Source organism: Triticum dicoccoides, chromosome 7B (assembly GCF_002162155.2).
Source record: "Triticum dicoccoides isolate Atlit2015 ecotype Zavitan chromosome 7B, WEW_v2.0, whole genome shotgun sequence".
Taxonomy (NCBI): Eukaryota; Viridiplantae; Streptophyta; class Magnoliopsida; order Poales; family Poaceae; genus Triticum; species Triticum dicoccoides.
In genome coordinates, this window is record NC_041393.1 from 358087805 (window position 1) to 358098785 (window position 10981).

At 45.5% G+C, this 10981-nt stretch overlaps 1 long non-coding RNA gene across 2 annotated transcripts; it reads left to right on the forward strand.

The window, feature by feature from the left end:
• The first annotated feature begins 8681 nt into the window (after positions 1 to 8681).
• LOC119336188 lies at positions 8682 to 10981 on the forward strand. 2 transcript variants are annotated; one of them, XR_005162232.1, is made up of 4 exons: positions 8682 to 9802; positions 9876 to 10263; positions 10374 to 10465; positions 10645 to 10981. It is a non-coding gene; the product is annotated as an uncharacterized LOC119336188 (long non-coding RNA). The 2 variants fall into 2 exon arrangements; XR_005162231.1 differs by having other exon boundaries at positions 8736 to 10263.

The window sequence follows — 10981 nt, forward strand, 5'->3', positions numbered from 1 at the left end:
GGTTTGGATGGGCTGCGTGGTGGCGGAGATAGTTGGAGCGTCGGCGGGGGTAGGTGGATGGGGAAGGGAGTCGCGGCTGGGTGAGGGAAGGGAAGGGAGCGCCGACGGTGGGCAGCGCGGCCGGATCCAAGGCGGCAGCCCCGGTGGCATGAGAAGGTCGGGAGAAAGGTGGGTGGGAAGGGAGGGGGTGAGTGCGCATAGAGTGGCTAGGAAGAAGCCAACCAGTGGGGGGACTTTTTTTTGTTTATAACTGCAGTTCGGTTTGCGGTGGGTGGGTGGTCGGTTTTGTTTCTATGTGTCAGCGAAGTGTTAGCAGAATAAGGCCCATGTGTTAGCAAAATAAGGGTCTTAAAGGTGTTATTAGAATAGACACACCCTATATAAGGAAAATCCATCCTATCACCCGGGGTAGTTACCCCACATGTTTCATATACTATCATGTGGTATTATATATACTATTTTATTATTTTAAATATATTTGTATACTATATCTAAGATATTTCAAAGCAAGTTACATGAAAAATTTGCATATGAGCCCATAATTTTTATTATATTTGTGAAATACATACATATTTGTATATAAAAAAGAGCATACTTAAAACATGATATATGCTACCTAAAAATTAGTATATATACTACCTTTTTTTGCATGGTAACACGTGTCTCATTCATATCATAAAGAACAAAGTACAAGTCACGTAAAGACCGACATGACAAAACTGAAAAGATAACAGAACATCTCTGAGCTTGACACCAACGCCCGTCACCTGCCTCCAGCACCACCACAGCAGCCGCCGAAGAAAAGAATGATGAATCACCTCCTGACCCGAGCTTGACGCGGCTCCATCGCTGATATGCAGCTTTACGGACCTCCAAGGTGGCTCACCAAAAGTGAAACCCTTACCGTTGAACGAACCAGACCGGGGCAACACCCCGGACACGCCATCGAACTCCAGATCTGGCAACCCACCACGACTAAAACGCCGGAGGAGGAAACCATATCTGCCATCCACCAACCACGAGCCCAGCACATGCTCCGTCTTCCAGATGTCGTCGATGCAGACCACAATCTGCATCCGCTCCTGGACTACCTCCCAAGCTCCGCGCCGACGCTGGAGCAAACGCCGTCGCAACGGCGGAGCCCGAGGACACATGTCCATCATGAGGATGACGCCGCCGCAACGCCATCCTTGCTTGAACAGACTGGTTTCCAAATCCATCCCCAACCATAGGACCGATGGCCTCGTCAGGGAAGGATCCGAAAAATCTTTATTCAGCGTTGTCATCGTCGCCGCCGAAGCAAAGACGATGAACAACCTAAAAACCTAGACTACGAGAGAGTAAAAAACGATCCACACGCGTGGATCCGGCGACTCCCCTCACCACCGACGACCGAGGTCGCCGGTGGAGGGGAGCCGCCGGAGAGCGGCGTTGGAAGATCGGCCTCCCCCTGGCGGCGGCTAGGGTTCCAGCCGCCAGGGACAAGAGGAAAACAGGGACCAGAGGAAAACGATCTCATATATATATACTACCTAATAATTGTTATATACTACATACCACGTGTACATACTTTTGATTTTGACGGATACTACATACAACATACAAAACGCAAGTGGTGGTAATTACCACTGCTTGTAGGAAACATTTGTCCTACTGCTGCGCTAATCTAAGCCTCAACGCAGAATTCTAATTCTACGCTCCGGTCAGGAAACGGCGCGCATGTCTGCCAAGCAAACTAGTTCCCGTTCCACTTGGTCGTAATACCTTTGCTAACTTTAGTAAAAAAAAGGTGCAGCCAGTTACGGCTAATTGCCCGAGTGCTCCTTGCCTCGTTAATTGTCCCCTGGCCCACACATCTTTCCTGTGCACAGAAAATCTATCGTAACACCAGATTTACATGTAGTAATGCCAAACCAATGATTTACGTGGTTCTGCATGGTAAGTTTGTAACAATAGTAACATGGTAACCAGTAGTAAAACCACTTCTGCTCTCACACATAGTCTTTATGCACTTCACGATAGGCCACACCATTACATTTTTTAAATCTGGAGACATCAGTACTACTTAAACTATCATAATTATTAAGAATTATTTTACATAAATAGGAGAAATTACTAAAATTATTTTATGCCAAGTGACTAGTTCTTATCATATTATGATAATAAATGTTACGGAACCATAGAAAAATAGAATGACTACATTGTATATTTCATAAAAGATTTGTTATCTCTTTAAGCAATTAATGATAGTAAATAAGGAGGCTTACATGGTAATGGGAATGAAATGCTTTACCAATTCCATGCATTGACTCCATGTTTTGTATTATTAATGTGTTGTCGCGCTCCACTCCTATCGTGAAATAATTTGAATAAATAGTAAAGTTAAAATTACAAATATGTTGCTTCTATGCTTATAAATAGACTCTCCAGTAATATGTATGTTGTATATTGGTAATATAGTTACCATCATGTACAGTGCATGATAGTCAAACATAAAGAGAAAAACGAAGATTGGTGTTTAACCTCCTAAAACAGTACACTCCCAATGGTAAAGATGATTCCCTACAATTACCCCCGCAAAAAAAGATGATTCCCTACAATTACCCCCGCAAAAAAAGATGATTCCCTACAATTAAAAGTGGACACGGCAGCATCATGGCTAAGGAATTATGAACGAATTACTGCAGCAGGCTCATGGCGTTAGCATGTGATGATAATTGGACAAGACGTGCATTGCTGAGTCGCCATAAATAGAGAGTTACTATATAGCTACTCGGTACATAGTAATTGTATTACCATTTGGTTTACTATTTTTCACAAAATCTGTCCCGTAATGTATAACCTTCCATTACTATGTACCCCTTAATTATAGGACTCCATTACTACATTCCATTAATTCATTACTACATGCACGGGAGGAGGGGTGGAGCGTGGTCGTAATCTCATTAAATCATTATGTTGCAGTTTTCATTGCAAAGGGAGACGCGTGCACAATGAGGTGCTTCGGCTAATCAGGCGCACGTAATTGGTTGGGTTTGCGGCCAGAGGATACGATACCTTAGAGTATGCTCTGGCTTAGTTTAGCATATATATAGGAACCCCCTCTAGAGTTCCTAAATAAGTTTATTTAGGAACCCTCGGTATTAGGAAGCTACAAATCAAAATCGTTGACGGATCTCGATCCACCAACCACCCGACCGACCACTGGTAGCTACAGGTAGTAAACGGTGCCCGCGAGCGAGCGATGACGACAACCGGAGCGAGGGAGCGGGCGACGGAGGTGGCGGCTTCGCCCCGGTTAACCTTTAGCTTCTCCTCGCCTCGCGCAAGCGAGCCGCGGCGGCAGCGAAGCGAGGGGCTGCGCGGCGGCAGTGGAGCGAGAGCAGCGCGAGGGGGTGCGCGGTGGTAGCAGCGGTCAGTTTCTCCCCGATTAACCTGTAGCTTCTCCCCGCCTCGCGCGAGCGAGCGACGGCACAACCGGAGCGAGGGAGTGCACGGCTGCAGCGGCGCACAAGTTTCGCCCCAGATGGAATCAATTGAGAAGGCTGCTGCAACTATTGTCCGTTCGTCGAGGATGAAGCCGAAGAACTTAACAGATCAATTTGGCACGATTCCGCTAGCAACCCAACTGTCTCGCTTCAAAAACTTCTCGGTCATCCGTTCTGAAGCTCCTAGCAACAAGCGGAAGGTGCCTCTGTCGCAGATGAACGTGCTCGGCGCTTTTCACACGCAATGTGGAGCTGCTGGACGACGGCGACCTCCTCTATCTAATTCAGCTCAGGTGTTTTTTTGCTTCAACTTGGAACATAACTGTTCTACTCCCTTTACATAACTGCTAACTTCTCTGTGCGTAACTGCTAAATGATTCGACCAGTTGGATCAACTATGAACATAACTATTATACTCCCTTTACATAACTGCTATCTTCTCTGTGCTTAACTGCGCAATGATTCCCACTATGATTTGCTTTGTAACTGCCAAAAATGATCTTCTATATACCAGTACTTATTAATGCAGTTAGCTGTTTCCCCCCTGTTTGCCCGTGCTATCAAACAGAAATTAAAGACTGGAAAAACTTTTTTGCACATCCTTCAGTTAGGATTGCAGTGTGCCAACAGTTAACTGTTCCCCTCATTGTGTGGTATATAAACAAAAAAAATGGATATTAATGTACTGTTTGTCCATGCTCAGTTAGCATTCGGTGTGTCGACAATTAACTATATGTTTTTATGTTATGCGCTTACAGATAAACAAATCAACTATGGAAGAAAGCCTAGAACTAAGAAATGCTGGTAACACAGAAGGTGATGAGATTACCTGCTGGACTGTTCAGATCGACACCCCACATTACCCGGAAAAGAATGAGCAAGTGTACATCTTGAAGCCAGAGGTACCACAAACTACAAGATACCCACCACCATCAACAATTGGTGATGATAGCAGTGTACAGCAACATGGACCTATGCATAAACGACGACACCACACAAGCATACTGGAACCAATCATAGAGACGAGTGAGGTAAAAAAACAAAAAACATTAAAGTTTACCTCTCCCCTTGTGAACATGTCAGTTTACCTTTCCCATGCCATTAAAGTTTACACATATTTTAAGTTTGACATTTTGCTTGCTACTTGTATACAGATAACTGTATGTTAATTAACTAGTATTTTAATGAGAACAAGAAAAAATGTTTGTTAACTCAGGTAGAAAATGGAGCTAATAATGGCACGAACACTGGCTACATTGAAAGCTGGACTAAAGTTGTTGATCAACAAACCTACGATCAAGACTGCGACCCTGTCTATGTTCTCAAACCAAAAACACGAGATCATGTGCAAGCTGCAGCACGTGTGCAAGAAGAACACTCGTTGCCGCATGGTGTTCCGCCAACGAAAGATGAAAACATTGCCAACACCAAAACTGGGCATCCACAATTTTCTTTCAGCAAATCAACTTCAGCAACAAAGGTTCTGCTCAAAACAGTTTCCTCACAGAAGCCATTATGGAGCCAACATCCCGTGAGGAAACGCAGCAACGGACCGACCTCATCACGACTGCTACCACCGCGAGATCCACTACTCCATGTGCCTATCGTCACACCACCGTGTCCAATACAGCATGGACACTTGCAAACACCAGTAGAGCTCAGATCATACACGCACGTGAGTGATCACACATCTTTATTTTTTCACTCTTTTTTTATACAAAAAGTTGCTGATGTGAATGCAAAAAAAACACTCATGGTCCTTATTTGCATTTTTTCAGAGCCCAGACATTCCTGCTCAACTAATTCCAGTGCTAGGACAAGAATTCAATTCATATGATGATGCATTCAATTTTTTTAATGACTACGCCAAACATGCTAGGTTCGGGATAAGGAAAGGACAAAGAAATAAGAAGAAACGCTACTTATATTGCGTACACTCTGGCAAATACATATCCTCTGTTCACGATGCAGATCGTTAGTGCAACAAAGTAACAAAAAGAACTGATTGCAAGACAATGATGCTCTTGAAAGAAAGAGACGACAGGACTTGTGTTGTCAAAGAGATTGTGACTGAACACAACCACAGGCTCCTCAACAGCCCGTCTACGCTTGTCTTTCTGCATTCATACAAGACGATAGATCCAATAGTGAAAGAATACATAAAAGACCTACATAAGACAAATGTTAAGCATGCCAATATCATGAGTCTCCTTCTTGGTTATCTGGTGGGCGCGACAAATTGCCTTTTACAGACAAGGACGTGCTTAACGTGTAAGTACCACTTATGTTGTTGTGTTCACTTTTTTGCAGTTATCTATAGAATCATGGTGCACTTGTTTCATGGGAAGAAAGCTAAAAAATTCAATCATTTTCGGAGCAAAGCAGAATTTGCGAGGACTGATTCGCAAGATGACGTGGAGAATATGTTTGCATTCTTTGAGGAGATGAAGAATGAGAATGAGAATTTCTTCTTTGATGTAGATGTTGGAACTGATGACGATGGTAAGAAAATTATCAGAAATATATTCTGGTCCAATGCTAGCTGCCAGGCTGCATACGCAGATTTCGGTGACTGCGTCACGTTTGACACCACATACAAAACAAACAAGTATCACATGCCTTTGGGGGTTTTCGTCGGTGTGAATAATCATCTTCAATCTACAATTTTTGGAGTTGCCTTGGTGGGGAATGAGAGTAGCGACTCATTCGAATGGATTTTTAATGCTTTTAAACGGTGCATGCGAAAAGACCCGACTTGCATACTAACAGGTATTGACTCCAATGCCTCCAAGCCCCTAACACTTAATCCTTTATTATGCATACTACTTTTTTAATAACAAAAACAACCAAAGAAATGACAGAAAACATTGTTTTGCAAATCAATGCCCTGCCATGAAAGCAGCTATACCTAAGGTCTTCCTCAGAACTCATCACCGCCTCTGCCGATGGCACATTATGAAGAAGATAAAAGATCATTTGTCAAAATTGTACTCACAACATGACACATTTAAGGAAGACCTCGCAGCAGTCCTTAACCATCCACTCATGCCAACAGAGTTTGAAGCGGCATGGCACGACCTCATGGACAGATACAACTTACAGAATGACACCATCCTGCTAGGCCTATGGGACGAGAGAACAACATGGATATCTGCATACTGGAAGGAGATATTCTGCGCCAGAATGACATAACACAGAGAAGCGAAAGCATGAATCATATCCTGAAAAAAGGTTTCGTGAAAGAAACACAAGTGCTTCACATATTTGCCAGACATGTCAATGAATGCATATAGAAGAGGCACCAGCTTGAGGTTGCCGAGACAATAGCTTCAACGGTAAGAGCAACTTCTACATTGTAAAACCTTGCAGCAGTTATCTTTCAATAGGTGATGCAGTTGTACTTAAAAATAAAAATAGGGACCTCCGACAGTTAATTCATAACTCTACCGTTATATAAGTAGCAAAATTGTATCGCTAACGACAATGCTTGTACCATGTTACAGGGTGTCAGGAACCCTCCCACTAGGTACCTTTATAAGAAACAGCTGATGGACGTGTACACACGCACGGTCTACAACTTATTCCGCGAAAGACTATTTGAAAGCAGCGCCTTCCGAATCAAACAGTCTACTGAGCATCCAACGAAGTACTAGGTACACCACTACAACCAGGAGAATAAATTTGCATGGTCAAGGCACGAATTCCAGGTGGTTGCTGATGAAACAAATGGCGAATACGAATGCGAGTGCAAACTCTTTGATCACACAGGTAAGAAAAAGAACTACTAATCATGCATATCTTCTTCCTGGGCAAAATAAAAAGAAAAGATCAAACTGACAAATAAAATGATGTCAATTCTGTCAGGACTATTCTGCCATCACATAATTGCGCTGCTGGAACACCTCCGAGTAGCTATAATACCAGATCGGTATATACTACAATGGTACACAAGGGATGCAAACAGTGACTCAACATTCAACCGCAGAGACTACAGGAATACAACAGTGGATGGTACGCTAATTCAATACCGCCGCACAATGTTGTTGAACGAGACACTGAAGACTGTGCAGAAGGGGGTAAAGACAGATGCAACTTACAACAGGCTGATGACATGCCTGAAACAGGTGCAACCAGAGCTGGATGCTCTGAACGGCGATGACATGGAGTCAACGGGATGCAAACAATCATTTGTAGATGAAAATGAAGTTGCCAATGATATGGCTGAACAAAAAGATCGAGCAATTGAGAAGTCAAGTATGGATGATGATTGCGATAAAATACACCCACCCCCAGTGTGCAAAACAAAGGGTAGAAACAAACTAAGTACAGCCATGAAACAAGAACAAAGGCCAGCTGAAATCAGTGAGAAAAGCAGTTCAAAACCTGCTAGGCCAGAGCCAGTTATTGGAAAAGATGGCATGCCACTAGGGAGCAGACTTTGCAGCAACTGCAATATGATTAGTGGGCACAACAAAAGAACTTGCGTGAAAAGGCAGCTAGAGCAAAAGCTACTGCAAGCACATGAGAAAACGTATGGGCCTTTGGACAATTCCAAGGTCGTCGCAACTATCAAGAAACTGCTGTCGAAAGCAACTATGAAGGAGGAAGCTATCAACGACAGCGAAAATATGAGTGACAACAGTAATGAAACAATTGATAGTGACGAAGACACAGAGCCTTCACCAAAGAGGATGCGCACAAATAAAGATGTTGGGCAAGGCAAGATCTTCAAGAAAAGATGCAAAAAATGTAACAAGGTCGAAGGGCATAACACTCGTACGTGCGATGTGGTCAGAATAGGAAATGAGATTCTGGAAATGACAGAGCAGATGGTTCATCAGGGACAGGACGGGGCAAGTAGTGGAAAGCACAATACAACGTCTCGGAAGCTTGCAGGGGCAAAAGGAGGTTAGGTGCTAACCAGACGGAGCAGCAGGCTCAAAAACTGAAAAAAGAAAATATATAGATACACATGTGAAACATATATATATATATATATATATAGGGTGGGTCTATTATGATAACACCCCTTAAGTCTTATTTTGGACACCACTTTCTTATTCTGCTAACAGTTCGGCACTGCAACAAAACCTGAACCGTACCGCGCAGGTAATAAAAAGAAAACCACCCCACCTCCCTACTACTACCACCTACCACCACCGCACTATTCCCCTGGTCAAAAGAGGCTCCCCCACCTCCCGACCTATCCACCACGCAGTGCCGCCCGCCGCCGGCCACCAACCACCCGACGCCGCCCGCCGCTGGCCACCAACCACCCGACGCCGCCCGCCGCCGGCCACCACCCTGCGCCGCCTGCCGCCGGCCACCACCACGCGTCGCCCCGCCTCGGCCACCACGAGCCGGCACCGGATCCAGACCACGGTGGGCCCCCGTGATGTTCCGGCACCGGATCCAGGCCATAGCGACCCCCCACGACACCCTGCTACGAGAGCCAGGCCGCGCCGGCCTCCCGCGCTGCCGCCCCACCTACTCCCCCCGCGCCGCCGCGGCGCCATCGTCCGGATGCGCCTCCGTCGCGCACCGCACCACTGTGGGAGGACACCAGCCGGGGGCAGCCCTGCACGGCCCTCCTAGCTTGCGAGGATGGGCATGCGGCTGGATCAAATCGAGGCTGAAGGCCTCCTTCCTCGCACCGCGACTTGTGTGGCGGCGGTGACCCATGTTCCCCTCCTCCCTCAACCCCCTTCTAGTCGCCCGACGAGCTGCCCCTCCACCCCTTGCAGTTCACCGGCTCGTGCGTCCAGTCCATTGTGGGCAAAGGCTGACCACCATCACCGGCGATGGAGTCCGGACGCATGCGGTACACTTATCGTGGTCAAAGTGTGCGGCTTGCAGTTTGGCACAAGAGGGTATGCAGTGCAGTTTAGTTCGTCGCAGGTGTTCGCTGGGCCGATGTACCTCTCGCTCCACCCTATGCGTTCAACTCTACTCCTTGCATGCAGTGCAGTTTTTTGTTCATTTGCACCTTCAGTTAGGTTTAGTGAGCTCTAGTGCGATTTGAATCTCCTGGGAAAGAGTAGTAGCAAGCGTGTGCTAATGTGGTTCAATGCACCATGTATATATGACTTGATTGCAATTTACTTTTTGGTTTTAGGTATGTGCCTGCTAATTTCTTGAGTGAGCTCTTCCTTCAAAACGGTGCAAATTTCTTCTGTTTTGGCCGTCGCTTTTATCTACAGTTAGGTGCAGTAGAGCTCCTGGCAGATTAATTCAGAGAGAATTTGGGTGTTGTTGATGCAGTGCGGCAGGCCTGTTTGCGCAGTCCAGCACTCTTTCTTGGGGATGTTCTTCTGGTGAACCTCTTTTTTCCTAAAAATTAATGCAGTACATTATCATCGACTATGCAGTTGAGATATGGTTGTGCAGCTCGGAGAACCATCTCTTCCCATTGGTCGGTGGACCATGGCTGTGCAGCTCGAAGATGCTCGCCATGTGGTTCCGGACTTGTGTGTGTGTAGTCGGGAGAGCGCCATCTCCATCTCTTCCCATGTGGTCCGTCAACCATGGTTGTGCAGCTCGCAGACGCTCGTCGTTCGGTTCAGGGCTCATGCGTGTGCAGTCCTGCGAGGGCCATCTCTTCCCTTGCTCGTAAGGTTCTTTTGATTCTGTTCTACTAATTGAGATTTTGTTTTTTCGGTTGGTTTTGCTGGTGACAGGGGTTCTGGAGGTACCTTCTGAAGAAGAACCTTGATGCCCGGTGGCTGCAAGGGTTCCGTTGCGCCGTGTTTGGGATCGGCGATTCAGGCTACAAGAGGTACAATATTGCTCTTCTGACTATGATTTCTTAGCTTGCTGTTGCGCTGTGTGCTGTGTTTTGTTGATACAATGATGCTCATTGATTTGTTGTGCATGCACGTACTGCAGGTTGCTGCAAAGAAGCTCCGTACAAGGCTTTCACAGCTTGGTGCAAAATCGATCATAGTGATTGGATTGGGAGATGACCAAGACTCTTCAGGGTACGTTGTTAGCATCTATTGTTTGTATTTGCTATCGTCGCTATTCATTTGCATGTTGTTGAGACGTCAAATTTTATATTTGTCGTGCCTATCAAAATTCCAAGGATTATTTTTCTTCTTGTTGGAAAGCAATCCCTCATAGTTACCAAGTGATTCCTTTTCTTTTTGCTGTATACCAGATATGAAAAAGCTCTAGGTCCTTGGCTGCTGTCTTTCTGGAAATCACTGAATCGAAAAAATCCGTCGCTTTTACCAAGAATTCAGGCTCGTCCGCGGGCACTCGGACGAGCGTCCAAGCACTCCGATGAATGTCCCGTGCACATCTGCGCCTCTACCACAAACATTCGGAAAAAAGAGGATTCCCCTAGTGTGGAAAATAGATAGCTCTGGAATCTACTCCTCACAATGGTTATATGCTGCTTTCAACTTCTCTGTGTAGTGAGTTGTATTTTGTGTGTGGATGATTGTAACATGGAGACAGAAGAAAAAAGAAAGGGATGCATTTTTGTTACGCTG